The sequence below is a fragment of the Populus nigra genome, chromosome 2, assembly GCF_951802175.1.
Source record: "Populus nigra chromosome 2, ddPopNigr1.1, whole genome shotgun sequence".
Classification (NCBI taxonomy): Eukaryota; Viridiplantae; Streptophyta; class Magnoliopsida; order Malpighiales; family Salicaceae; genus Populus; species Populus nigra.
Genome location: NC_084853.1, coordinates 3,758,682 through 3,773,302, shown reverse-complemented (window position 1 = coordinate 3,773,302; position 14,621 = coordinate 3,758,682).

Sequence of the window (14,621 nt, the reverse complement as noted above, 5' to 3'; positions counted from 1 at the left end):
ACTGGTGCCGAAATCTGCTCATGTTACTACAGCTAGTGACTTCAGGCCCATCTCTTGTTGTAACGTTGTTTACAAAATCATCTCAAAAATCCTAGCTGACAGGATGGGGCATGCTCTTGCTGGCATCATCAGCCCCATGCAAAATGCCTTCTTGGGTGGTCGTCGCATGGCTGATAATATTCATCTCTTGCAGGAGCTTCTTAGGCAATATGAACGGAAAAGAGCCTCCCCTAGATGCCTCATCAAAATTGATTTCAGGAAAGCCTTTGACTCAGTCCAATGGACATTCTTACGGCATCTTCTTCTCCGCCTTGGCTTTCCTGATAGCTTTGTTCATCTGGTGATGACTTGCGTGGAAACAGCTTCATATTCAGTGGCTATCAATGGAGAGCTGTATGGGTTTTTCCCTGGCAAATGCGGGGTGCGGCAAGGGGATCCCCTGTCACCATATCTATTCATCACTTGCATGGAATATTTCTCTAGGATGCTCAGCTTAGTATCCAAGAATCCTTCATTCCATTTTCACCCGAAATGCAAGCCACTTGGCATTTCTCATCTTGCTTTCGCTGATGATGTTATGCTGCTATGTCGAGGGGATAGGTGTTCAGTTCAAATTCTCTTCCAGCAACTGGTGCTCTTTGGACAAACATCTGGCCTGGATATTAATACTTCCAAATCATCAATTTATTTCGGTGGTGTTGCAGCAAGTCTGAAGCAAGCCATATTGCTAGAAACTGGGTTCTCGGAAGGCTCTTTTCCTTTCAGGTATCTTGGTGTTCCTCTCAGTCCACACAGGCTCCTTGCAAGTCAGTTCTCTCCGCTTCTCCACCAGTTGGAAGCTGCTATTCAAGGATGGGTGGGTAAACATCTTGCATACGCTGGAAGGATGGAGCTCATTAAGTCAGTTTTACATGGTATGGTGCAATTTTGGGTTAGCATTTTTCCTATGCCGTGTGCAATTATCAGACAAATTACTTGCCTCTGTCGCAACTTCCTGTGGACAGGAGATATACACCGAAGTAAGTCTGCTCTTGTGGCATGGAAAACGGTTTGCCTGCCAAAGAATGAAGGAGGACTGGGTCTACTTAATATTCAAATCAGTAATAACAGTTTCATTGCCAAACAGCTCTGGAACATCCACCAGAAGCAGGATTCCATCTGGATACGATGGATACACCACTACTATTTAAATGCCAACTCAATTTGGGCTGCTCAGATTCATAAAGCTTCGTCACCACTGTGGAAGTCTATCATTCTTCTAAAGAACCAGCTTGTACAGAACTATGGGAGTCACCTACAAGTTATTGATCTAATGGCAGACTGGGAGCGGAGAGAAGGTGGATTCACTTCTAATGCCTATGCTTCACTCAGGCCCCAAAGTTCAGCTGTTTCCTGGGAGAAGATAGTTTGGGAACAATGGTCTCTGCCCAGATGCAACTTCATATTATGGCTAGCCATGCTTGGGAAGCTCCGAACTAGAGATAGGCTGAGGTTCATTCCCACTAACACATTTTGTATTTTTTGTAGACAGGAAGAGGAGAGCCATGGACATTTGTTTTTCGGTTGCACCTGGACATCTTCTCTTTGGAACAAAACTAAAGCCTGGCTGAAAATAAATAGGCGTATGGCCACTCTCAAGAGTGCAGTGAGAGGTTTGCCTTCCAGAAAGAAGAATTTAGAGGCCAGAATGCACAGAGCTTCTCTCAGCATAATGGTCTACTTGATATGGGAAGAAAGGAACAAAAGAATATTTGAGGGCAAGAGTACACTACCTGACCTTGTCTTTCGAAAATTCCAAATTCTTTTCTTCATGGTTCTGCATTTCCATGAGAAAAATCATACACACATCAATGTTGCCTGGTGATTTCTCCTGTGGAAGTGATGATAGTGCTGTGGCTATAATGGCAGTAGTCGTGGTCCTGTTGCCTTGGCTTCTCTGATTCAGCCGCCTGCTGTTTGTCGGGCATGGGTTTCTTTTATGGTTCTTCCAAATTGAGGGAAGTATGGAGGTGGCTTGCAGTTAGTTTGGCAAACTATTTTCACGTACTCATTCTTTTTGGTTCATAAAATCATGCATGGTGTTTGAATGAGATTCTACGTTGCATTTATTCTGGCTGGAAGTGAGCAAATCTGATTGGCTGGTTTCTCCCCTGGACTCTTGGGAACCTCGTGTACTTATTTGTTTTGTCTTGGCTGCTACGTGTTGTCTCATCTCTGCATGGTTTGCTGACGATTCCCATGGTTCACGTCCCTGCATGGATGGGCACGTGAGTGGCTGTTGATTCTTTGGTTGGGAGCTGCATGGTGCCTTCGTCGTCGTTTTGGCTGAGCTGCTGGGATGTCTCTGTCTCCTATGCTGTAACACATGGACTGGGCATGCATGGTTTGAAATTCTCTTCTTCAAGTTCTTATCTTCGACTGCGAACTCCTACTGTTGCCTCTGCATGGTCCTTCGTGGCCTTGGTTTTTTGGCTGGGGCTGTCCCGGGTGGTTCTGTGATGGCTTGCAGCTTAATGGCTATGGATATAATGGGGTTCTAGAAATGCTGTTCGTTTGGCTCTCTTATGCATGTGCATGCAAGAATTTTACGTAGAAAGCATTAATGCAACTGCACTTGCATGTGTTTTGATTGGCTGGAACTGAGCATTTATTTTGGATGGGAGGGAGTGCCACTGATTGGCCATTTCCTTCTCCGGTTTGTTGCAACAAATTTCTGCATGAACTTGCATGTGTTTTAATTGGTTGGAGCTACAGCGTGCTGGCCGCCTTTGTTGGTTGAATGCTCTTTGGGCACCTGCTCTTTGGGCACCACTTCCTTTGCTGGCATTGGTCTGTCTTCTTCATGGGCTGATTTTTGGGCACCTGTTCTCTGGGTTTGGTTACCTCTTCATTCACTGTGTTTTATTTGATAGTAATGTATGGCCTTGCATGGCCTTTCCTTGGGAGCATGTTCCCGTTACTGTTTACTTCAGTTTCATAGGTTAGGGAGTTTTTTCTCTCTTTGGCCTCACTTCCTTGTACAAATTTCTTGTTCTTGCTGGGTCACCAGCCTTGTTACTTTTGATCTATAATACATACTTACATTTTGATCAAAAAAAAAAAAAAAAAAAGAAAGAGCTCTCAGAAGAAAGAGCTCTCAGTAGAGAGAGAAGCTCTCCTTCCCCCACGGGAATAGTTTTCTTTTGTCCATGGCGCCAGCTGAAAATTTGAAATTTCGGTTACTGTAGCTTCCCCCCTCTTCCCTGCTTATCTCCTGCTTTACCCTTTCTCCATGGCAAAAAACAAGTGCAATACACGCCGACCCCCTGCACATATTCAACAGTTACATGATAACTCTGTTCTTGCTCTAGCCGCTCCCCACGTTCCTCCACCCCCTCCTCCTCTTCTTCCCTCTCCTCCGACTCCTGCTCTCCCACCTGCAGCGGTGGCCGGTGGGTCCAGTCCTGACAAATTCTTAATTTTTGCTGAGGAAGGGTCTGTTCCTCAACCGTTTGTCCCTTCTCCCTCTACCCCTGATCATGTGATTGTAGAGGACTGCTCTGATGCGGATGATTATGATGATGAGGAAGTTGATTACTCTGCTTCTGGAGGAAGTTCCAAGTTTTTTCACTCCCCTGTGCCGCCTTCTGCGGGCAACACCATAGCTGTCACCCCTACCAGTGTTTTGAGGGATTCACCCTTGTGTGGTTCTGGGCACTCAGTAGCTGCAGCGGCTATTTCACCTCAGAAGGGACCTTCTCCTGTGCCTGCCAACATCTCATCTCCTGCTGTGGCTGTTCTTAATCCGTCCCCTGTAGTATCTCCTCCTACAGCGGTTTCTCCCTCAGGCCCCTCTACTGCACCTGTTGAGCAATGGAGAGATTTATTTGCCACCAACCGCAACACTATCACAGGTCCTAAATTACCGCACTTCTCCTCTTCTTGTGATGATTTACCCTGTGATTTGTCTTCTGCTGATCTCGACACTAATTATGATATCTGGCAATTATGTATTGTGGGTTATATTGCTGGAAAGTCTCCTGGTTTTAAGGCTTTGGAAAATATTATATCCAGTTCTTGGAAGTGTGAAGCTTCTTTGACCATTCATGAATCTGGCTGGCTAGTTTATAAATTCAACAATATTGATGCTAAACTCGCTGTTCTTGCTAATGGTCCTTACCTGATATATGGTCGGCCACTGATAATCAAAGCTATGCCAGAGTACTTTGATTTTGGGACTGATGAGATGTCCTCTGTTCCTGTATGGGTTAAATTCCCAAATTTGCCGTTAAAATGCTGGTCTCCTCGATGCCTTTCAAAGATTGCTAGCAAATTAGGCACACCTTTACAGAGTGACCAGCTCACCTTTAACATGGCGAGAATTTCCTATGCTAGAGTCCTTGTAGAATTAAATCTGCTTGCTGATCTTAAATCTTCTATTGTCATTAATCTCCCGAATGGCACCACTCTGAACCAACCGGTGATATATGAGACCCTTCCTCGATTTTGCAAGTTATGTAAAGCTCTTGGGCACAACACAGGAACTTGCACCTCTCACCCTGCACCGGTTGTGGCACGACCTTTGAGCAAGATCAAACATCCCCCTCTAGCTGCCAACAGGGGTCGTAGTGTTTTTGATCGCTTAGGGCCTGTTACAGAGCCTCCTCCCCCTGTGAAAAGCAAAGATCAGCTTGGGGAGTCTTCACATAACTATGATCCTATGACCACTGAAGCTGCGGTGGCCACTGATGGATGGGAACTTGTTAAAAGTAAGAAAGCAAGGAAATCTCCTAGCATACCTGTTAATGCCTCGCCTGCAGCTGCTCAGGTTTCAACCACCCCCCCTAGAGGTCAAATAGCTGTTGGATCATCTTCAGGTGGTACTTGTCCTCCTGTTTGCACCCTTCCCATCACCAATAATGGGAAAGAACCAGTTGGAGCAATCCCATGCAGGAAGGATTGTCATGTGATTCCTGTTGGTGTAACCCCTGTACGTGGTCAGCGAAGGAATTCATCTAGAGCATCTGGGAGTGGTAGGGTTCCCCCTACACCCCCTCCTATGTAATGTTATTATTCAGCTGGAATGTCAGAGGGCTTAACAGTCCTCTGAAACAGCATGAGCTTGTTCGTCTCATGCAAAAACACCATTTCGATGTATGTGGTCTCTTGGAGACCAAACTGTCTTCTTCCAAGCTTCAGTCTCTGCACAGTTTTCGGCTGAAGCACTGGAAACTAGTCTCTAATGTGGAAGCTGCAGGCACTGCTAGAGTGATTGTGTTATGGAACCCCTCTACTGTGCATGTTGATGTGCTTGATTCTTCTCCCCAGTTTATTCATGTTTCCATTCGATGCTTATCTTCTCATCTTACTTTTGCGGCTTCTTTTGTTTATGGTTATAATACCATCTCTGGCCGTAGACCTCTATGGGATAGCCTCAAATCCTGGGCTTCATCTGGTCCCTGGCTTGTTTTGGGAGATTTCAACTCCACTCTTTCTCAGGATGACAAATACAATGGTGAACCGGTCTCCTCCTATGAAGTCTCTGATTTTCGAGCATGCTGCTCAGAGCTTGGGCTTTCAGATCTCAACTACACTGGCTGTCATTATACTTGGTCCAATGGGACTGTTTGGACTAAAATTGATCGTGTTCTAGCCAACCCTTCGTGGAACAATCTTCAGTTCACCTCTCATGTGCATTTCCAGACTCCAGGTGCTTTCTCTGATCACTCAGGAGCCCATGTTTGCATTGGTGGCAGTTCTCCCCCAGGACGTCGGCCATTTAAGTTTTTCAATATGTGGGTTGAACACTCGGAGTATGCAAGCCTGATCTCTGCTGGCTGGCAACTTCCACCCGAAGGCTCTCCCATGTTCAATTTGTGTAGGAAGCTCAAATCTCTAAAGCAACCCCTAAAGCGTCTGAACAAGCTGCATTTCAGCCACATTTCGGAGAGAGTTGCTAGAATGGAGGCTGATTTGGAGCACCACCATCACCTTTTGCATGATTCTAGAGATGATATATCTCTCCTGAACCGGGTCAATGCACTAAAGATTAAGCTCCTTCATCTTAAATCTGCTGAGCAAGCGTTCTTCTCTCAGAAGCTGAAATGCACTTTTTTTCAGGACAGTGATAGAGGTACCAGTTTCTTTCATTCTTTGATGAGCCACAGACATAGGAAAAGCTTCATTCCTGCTCTCCAGTGTAGCAACGGGGCTCTCACTACTTCTTTAGATGAAGTTGGTGCTGAATTTGTTCATTTCTATCAGAGTCTTCTTGGTTCCTCCTCGGCTATATCTCCCATTGATGAGGAAGTTGTACATAGTGGCCCTTGTCTGGACCCTAATCACTCTGCTTCTCTTCTCGCTCCTGTCACCAATGAAGCCATCAAGGATGCTCTCTTTAGTGTGGACAACAATAAAGCTCCTGGCCCGGATGGTTTCTCTTCTCTTTTTTTCAAACAGTCATGGGATATTGTAGGAGCTGATTTTTGTGAGGCAGTAAAGGATTTCTTTTCCTCTGGTCGGATCCTAAAGCAGATCAACCATTCCATTATTGCACTGGTTCCAAAATCTGCTAATGTTAATTCTGCAAATGATTTTCGGCCCATTTCATGTTGCAACGTGGTTTACAAAGTCATCTCTAAAATTCTTGCAGGCCGGCTTGGTTATGCCCTTCAGGGCATCATTAATCCAGCTCAAAACGCTTTCCTTGGTGGGAGAAGCATGACTGATAACATCCATTTGACACAAGAATTACTCAGGCATTATGGTAGGAAGAGGACCTCTGCCCGATGCCTCATCAAAGTTGATTTCAAGAAAGCATTTGATTCGGTGCAATGGCCTTTTCTCAGAGCTCTCCTCCATTTGCTTGGTTTTCCCCAGCGTTTTGTTCATCTTGTGATGCTATGTGTGGAAACCTCTTCATACTCTGTTGCGGTTAATGGCAATCTTTATGGCTTCTTCCCTGGCAAATGTGGAGTTCGGCAAGGTGACCCTCTCTCTCCATATCTATTCTTAATATGTATGGAATACTTCTCCCGTATGCTGGGCATGGCCAGTCAGCAGCCAGCTTTTCATTTTCACCCAAAGTGTGCGCCTCATCATATTTGTCATCTTGCATTCGCTGATGATGTTCTCCTTCTATGCCGAGGGGATTGTTCTTCTGTACAAATTCTGGTTGACCAACTCCATGCTTTTGGCCGAGCTTCAGGACTTCATATTAATGCATCAAAATCCTTCATATATTTTGGTGGTGTTGGTGACAGCTTAAAGCAAACTATCCTCCAATACTCTGGTTTTTCGGAAGGTAGCTTTCCCTTCAAATATCTTGGGGTTCCCCTCAGCCCTCACAGGCTTCTGGCTAGCCAGTTCTATCCCCTCCTGCATCAACTTGAAACTGTTATTCAAAGCTGGATGGGCAAAAACTTGTCCTATGCTGGGCGGCTGGAACTCCTTCGCTCTGTTTTATTTGGAATGGTTCAATTTTGGCTTACTATTTTTCCCATGCCTGAGAGTGTTCTCAAACAAATTACTAGTCTTTGCAGGAATTTCCTTTGGACTGGTAGTACATTCAGGAATAAGTCTGCACTGGTTGCTTGGAAGAACGTCTGCCTGCCAAAGGCTGAAGGAGGCCTTGGTTTATATGACATCACAGCAAGGAACAATTGCTTTCTTGTGAAGCAGCTCTGGAATATTCACATGAAAGCTGACTCTATTTGGATACGTTGGGTGCACCACTTTTATTTGCAAGACACCAATATCTGGCTAGTCCCCCTGCAACAAACCTCCTCTCCTTTATGGAAATCTTTCATTAAACTACGTGACTGTCTCCTGGATGACTGTGGGGGGCAACCCGCAGTTCTCTCCATGCTGCAAAGCTGGGGCAATACTACTAAGCTTTTTTCGGCTAATGCTTATGACTACTTGAGAACCAAAGGAACCCCGGTCTCCTGGGTGCATGTGGTTTGGGAGTCCTGGTGTCTTCCACGACATAGCTTTATCCTATGGCTTGCCTTGCTTCAGCGGCTGCGCACAAAGGACAGGCTGCATTTCATTGCCCTTGACGTTACTTGTGTTTTTTGCCAGGATCATGAAGAGAGTCACGACCATCTGTTTTTTACCTGCAGCTGGACCTCCACCTTGTGGCTGAAAGTCAAATCCTGGCTTAGACTCAACAGAGGCATGACCACCATCAACAGTGCAGCTCGAGGCCTTCCCTTCAAGGGGAAATCTGCTGTCACTAGAATGAAAAGAACATCCCTCAGCATTGTTGTTTACTTGATATGGGAAGAAAGGAACAAACGGGTTTTTGAAAATTCCTGCTCCTCTGTGGAGCTTATATTTCGCCGGTTCCAAGTGTTATTTTACATGATCTTGCGCTTTCATCAGCGTGATCTTCCCATTCCTAATTGACTGTTTTGCTGATCGTTATGGTGATGCTCTCATTTGATCTGCCTTCAGATGGGCTGCTTTGGTTTTTGTTCGATTCTACCGCTCCTACTGAGTTTCTTGTTTTGTAGTTTCCACGTGCATGGTTGCACTGGCTTTTTGCTGTCTGATTGGCTGCTGTTACATATCTTCCTGTTGTTCTTTTTGGCTGGTCTTTGTTTGTGTTTGCTGCATGGCTCTCCGCGTCTCTGCATGGCGTGTTAAATGCTGGAAGGCTGCTTCTCCTTAACTGCATGGCATGCTCTGCTGCCCTCTGATTGGCTACATCTCCTTAACTGCATGGTGCTTCCACGTCTCTTCATCATGGAGTCAATGTTGGCTGCTGCTTTTGGCTGGTTGAGAGGTGGACGTGCATGGCTCCTCATTTTTTGCATGGTCCCTGCATGATTTTTCATTTACTCTTGCTGAGTGGGAGCTTCTGATTGGCTATGGTTTGTTCTCTGAATGTGATGATGAAAGGGCTCTGCGTACCCTTGCATGTGGCCTTATTTGCTTGGCAATTCTGCTGTTAGCTGGGTTTTCTTACCACCGGTCCTCTGGTCCTCAGCTAACTTTTCGCCATCTGTCTATATTCTCTTGTGTTTCACTATTCCTTGTATATGCATGGATGAGCTGTTGCCACCTGTTTTTCTAGTTGGTTCCTAGCTGGGCTGCACCTATCTCTGCAAGGCTAGTCTTCTACGTCTCTGCATGGCTTGGCATGCTTTGCATGGATGGCTAGTCATTGTCTCTACATGGATGACCACCTTTCATCATCCCTAGTTTCTCTGCATGGTTTTGTCTTTCTCTTTATGCTCATCGGCTTGTCTGCTTTGGCTTCAGCTTGCGAGCTTCTGGCTCCAGTTTTCCCTGCTATGAGCTTCTGTTGTCAGCTTCTGCTTGTATCTGCTTAAGCTTGTATCTGCTTTGTGTTAGGTTGGGAACCTTATATGTTTTGGTTCCTATCATAACCATTGTTGGTTTTTTTTATCGCTATTTTTATTTCTTTCAGTGGTTTGCTTCTTCGGTTTTCCAGGGAGCCTGTTCCCTTTGACTGTTTATGTATGTCCTTTGTTTGCTGGTCTCCAGCTTGTATTGCAAGCTTGTCTTGCTCCTTTTTGATCTATACAATACTTACATTTGATCAAAAAAAAAAAAAAAAGAAAGAGCTCTCAGTAAAGAGATTCTAGAGTGAGAAATTAGAGAGAGATGCTCTCCTTCTTTTTTGAAGCTTTCCCCTCGTGTTCTTTGATCTCTTCCACTGTTTGCGTCCTTGTTTCTTAATCTGTAAACCTTGGCACCTCTTGGATATGGCGAACAAAAAGAAGAAGGCTGGGTCCCGTCTGCAGCAGCAAAAGATACAAGCTGATGCTCAGCTTATCAATGATTCCACTGTTCTTGCTTTAGCGACTCCGTCTTCTTCCTGTACTGTTCATGCTACAGTACCCCCAAATTCAAATTCAAATTTCAACCTGCCTGTTACCTTCACCCCTGTTTGTCCTCATCCTAATTCCCGTCTTCACTCCCCCCCACATGACCCTGGGTCTCCTAGTATCAATCATGTGTTTGTTGAAGATGGTTCGGATGGCGTTGACTACGATGATGAGGAAGTTGATTTTGATTCATCTGAAGAGAATTATGAGGGGGCCTCCAAATTCTTCACCACACCGGTGTTCGCAGTGCCTCCTAGTCCTTCTGGCCCTCCTGTGATCCCAAGGCCGGCCCCTGTTCTTTCCCCCTCTCCAAAACTACCAGCTTCTCCAACTCAGGCCATCCCTGTATCACCTGCACAGCCTAGCGGCGTTGAGTCTAACCCGCCACGATTTGAAGCAGCAGGTAAATCCCATCCTCCTTCCTCAACTAATGGTAGATGGCGTGACCTATTCTCCTCTAACAGAAACACACCTATTTGCTCCAAACTCATGCATTTCGCCGACTATAATGCTATTTCCTCTTGTCCACTCTTAGAAGAGGACTTAGATAACTCTAGTGATGATTGGAAACTCTGTGTTGTGGGATATGTGTCTGGTAAATTTCCTGGGTACAGGGCACTTCATAGTATTATTGGGAGCACATGGAAGTGTCCAGCCTCACTAACCATGCATGAGTCAGGTTGGCTAGTCTACAGATTTGAAAATGAAGATGATAAACTCTCTGTATTGAGTGGTGGTCCCTATTTAGTTTATGGCCGTCCGTTAATCTTGCGTCAAATGACAGAATACTTTGATTATTCCTGCTCTGTAATGTCTCATGTTCCCGTTTGGGTGAAATTCCCAAACTTGCCTCTCAAATGTTGGACTCCAAGATGCTTATCCAAACTTGCCAGTGTACTGGGGAAACCTATACAATGTGATAAACTGACATCCACAAAGGAGAGGCTATCATATGCTCGTGTCTTGGTGGAAGTGGATTTACTTGAGGACTTACGGTCTTCCATTGATGTAGTGCTGCCTAATGGAAACCCTCACTATCAAAAGGTCATCTATGAGAGTTTGCCAAAATTCTGTAGGAGCTGCAAAGTGCTTGGGCACTTAACCGTAGCATGCTCTAAAAATAAGGTTGATCCTCGACCAATAGAGAAGAAAGGAACAGCAAAGGAGGCTGCCATATCCAAAGGCAGTGTTAGTTCCCCTGTTGATGCTCCCACCGATTCTCACCCTACCCCCCCTGTTGACGCTCCCACAGGCCCGCAGCACAACCCCTCTGTTGAAGTTCTCACCGACCCTCAGGTTACTGAGAATCCTCAGGAGGAGCAGCAATGTGACCAAGCCCCAGTTACGGTAGTTACAGAAGGTTGGGAAACTGTGAGGAGGAAGAAAAATAGTGCTCGGCAACATTCTTCTCCAACAAAGGGTCTACCTGTAGAAGCTAGTAATGCCCCCACGCAGCCTGTATCTGCCAAAGGGAAGGAAGTTGCAAATTCAGCTAATGCTAATGGCAACAGAAGAAGGCACAGAGTTGCAGTGGGTATGCTCACCAGGAGTTCAGTGCAAAGAAACTCTACTATGTTATCTGGTAGTGGTGGGGAATCTCCCACCATTCCTCATCGATGAATATCCATTGCTGGAATGTGAGAGGACTCAACAGTCCTCTCAAACAGCATGAGGTAGTAAGCCTCATGAAAAAGAATAAGTTAGATATTTGTGGACTTGTAGAAACAAAGTTGACTTCTTCTGCAGTCTCTTTCATGCACAAACTCCGGTTAAAGAATTGGAAATTTTTGTCAAATGTTGCAGTTGCCAACACTGCCCGCATTTTAGTTTTCTGGAATCCCTCCACTGTTAAGGTTGAGCTCACTGATTTTACTGCTCAGGGCCTTCATGTCACCATATGCAGCCTTGTGAATAAGTGTGTTTTTCTTGCTACTTTTGTATATGGATATAACACTATTATTGCTCGTAGAGCTCTCTGGGAAGACTTACAGAAATGGAGCTCAAATTCTCCCTGGATTATTCTGGGCGATTTTAACTCTATCCTATCTCAGGATGATAAACATAATGGAGAGCCTGTATCCTCCTATGAAGTTTCTGATTTTAGATCTTGCTGCTCTGTGCTAGGTCTCTCTGACCTTAACTATACAGGATGTCAATTCACTTGGACAAATGGAAAAATATGGAGCAAAATAGACAGGGTCTTGGTGAATCCCTACTGGTCGGGACTTCAAAGATCAGCTCATGTGCACTTTAGCAACCCAGGTGCTTTCTCAGATCACTCTCCCATTTCAGTCTGCATTGGGCCTCTATATCAACGCAGGCGTGCTAGTTTCAAGTTCTTCAACATGTGGGCTGAGCATCAAGATTTTAAGCATCTCCTCTCTGAGCAATGGCACGTACCAGTATATGGCTCTCCTATGTATGTCTTATGCAGGCGCCTAAAACTTCTCAAGGCTCCACTAAAGCAACTCAATAAGCTTCATTTTGCTCACATTTCAGAGAGAGTCCGTAGAGCTGAAGCTGACCTGGAGCAGCATCAATCCCTTCTACATACTGACAAGGACAATGAACATTTACTAGCTCAGGATAAAAAGCTCTGCTTGGACATTATCAATCTAAAATCAGCAGAGAAAATGTTCTATAGTCAGAAACTGAAATGCAACTTTTTCAAGGACTGTGATAGAGGGACTAGTTTCTTTCATGCCTTGATGAACCACAGACACAAGAAGAACTTTATTCCTGCTATTCGATGCAACAGTGGATCTCTCACGACCTCCATGACTGAGGTGGGGGATGTCTTTGTCAGCTACTACCAGCAGCTCTTGGGTTCTTCACGAGCCACACTTCCCCTGGACGAGGCCGTTGTCTGTTGTGGTCCTCGTCTTGATGCGACCTCACAAGCCTCTTTGTTAGCTGCTGTATCCAATGATGATATCAAAAAGGCTCTTTTCAGTATTGGTGATCACAAATCCCCGGGGCCTGATGGGTATTCATCTTTCTTTTTCAAGGAATCTTGGGACGTGGTTGGGCCGGATCTATGTGTTGCAGTGCAAGATTTTTTCCGATCAGGGCAGCTTCTAAAGCAGATAAACCATTCTATCATAGCACTGGTGCCGAAATCTGCTCATGTTACTACAACTAGTGACTTCAGGCCCATCTCTTGTTGTAACGTTGTTTACAAAATCATCTCAAAAATCCTAGCTGACAGGATGGGGCATGCTCTTGCTGGCATCATCAGCCCCATGCAAAATGCCTTCTTGGGTGGTCGTCGCATGGCTGATAATATTCATCTCTTGCAGGAGCTTCTTAGGCAATATGAACGGAAAAGAGCCTCCCCTAGATGCCTCATCAAAATTGATTTCAGGAAAGCCTTTGACTCAGTCCAATGGACATTCTTACGGCATCTTCTTCTCCGCCTTGGCTTTCCTGATAGCTTTGTTCATCTGGTGATGACTTGCGTGGAAACAGCTTCATATTCAGTGGCTGTCAATGGAGAGCTGTATGGGTTTTTCCCTGGCAAATGCGGGGTGCGGCAAGGGGATCCCCTGTCACCATATCTATTCATCACTTGCATGGAATATTTCTCTAGGATGCTCAGCTTAGTATCCAAGAATCCTTCATTCCATTTTCACCCGAAATGCAAGCCACTTGGCATTTCTCATCTTGCTTTCGCTGATGATGTTATGCTGCTATGTCGAGGGGATAGGTGTTCAGTTCAAATTCTCTTCCAGCAACTGGTGCTCTTTGGACAAACATCTGGCCTGGATATTAATACTTCCAAATCATCAATTTATTTCGGTGGTGTTGCAGCAAGTCTGAAGCAAGCCATATTGCTAGAAACTGGGTTCTCGGAAGGCTCTTTTCCTTTCAGGTATCTTGGTGTTCCTCTCAGTCCACACAGGCTCCTTGCAAGTCAGTTCTCTCCGCTTCTCCACCAGTTGGAAGCTGCTATTCAAGGATGGGTGGGTAAACATCTTGCATACGCTGGAAGGATGGAGCTCATTAAGTCAGTTTTACATGGTATGGTGCAATTTTGGGTTAGCATTTTTCCTATGCCGTGTGCAATTATCAGACAAATTACTTGCCTCTGTCGCAACTTCCTGTGGACAGGAGATATACACCGAAGTAAGTCTGCTCTTGTGGCATGGAAAACGGTTTGCCTGCCAAAGAATGAAGGAGGACTGGGTCTACTTAATATTCAAATCAGTAATAACAGTTTCATTGCCAAACAGCTCTGGAACATCCACCAGAAGCAGGATTCCATCTGGATACGATGGATACACCACTACTATTTAAATGCCAACTCAATTTGGGCTGCTCAGATTCATAAAGCTTCGTCACCACTGTGGAAGTCTATCATTCTTCTAAAGAACCAGCTTGTACAGAACTATGGGAGTCACCTACAAGTTATTGATCTAATGGCAGACTGGGAGCGGAGAGAAGGTGGATTCACTTCTAATGCCTATGCTTCACTCAGGCCCCAAAGTTCAGCTGTTTCCTGGGAGAAGATAGTTTGGGAACAATGGTCTCTGCCCAGATGCAACTTCATATTATGGCTAGCCATGCTTGGGAAGCTCCGAACTAGAGATAGGCTGAGGTTCATTCCCACTAACACATTTTGTATTTTTTGTAGACAGGAAGAGGAGAGCCATGGACATTTGTTTTTCGGTTGCACCTGGACATCTTCTCTTTGGAACAAAACTAAAGCCTGGCTGAAAATAAATAGGCGTATGGCCACTCTCAAGAGTGCAGTGAGAGGTTTGCCTTCCAGAAAGAAGAATTTAG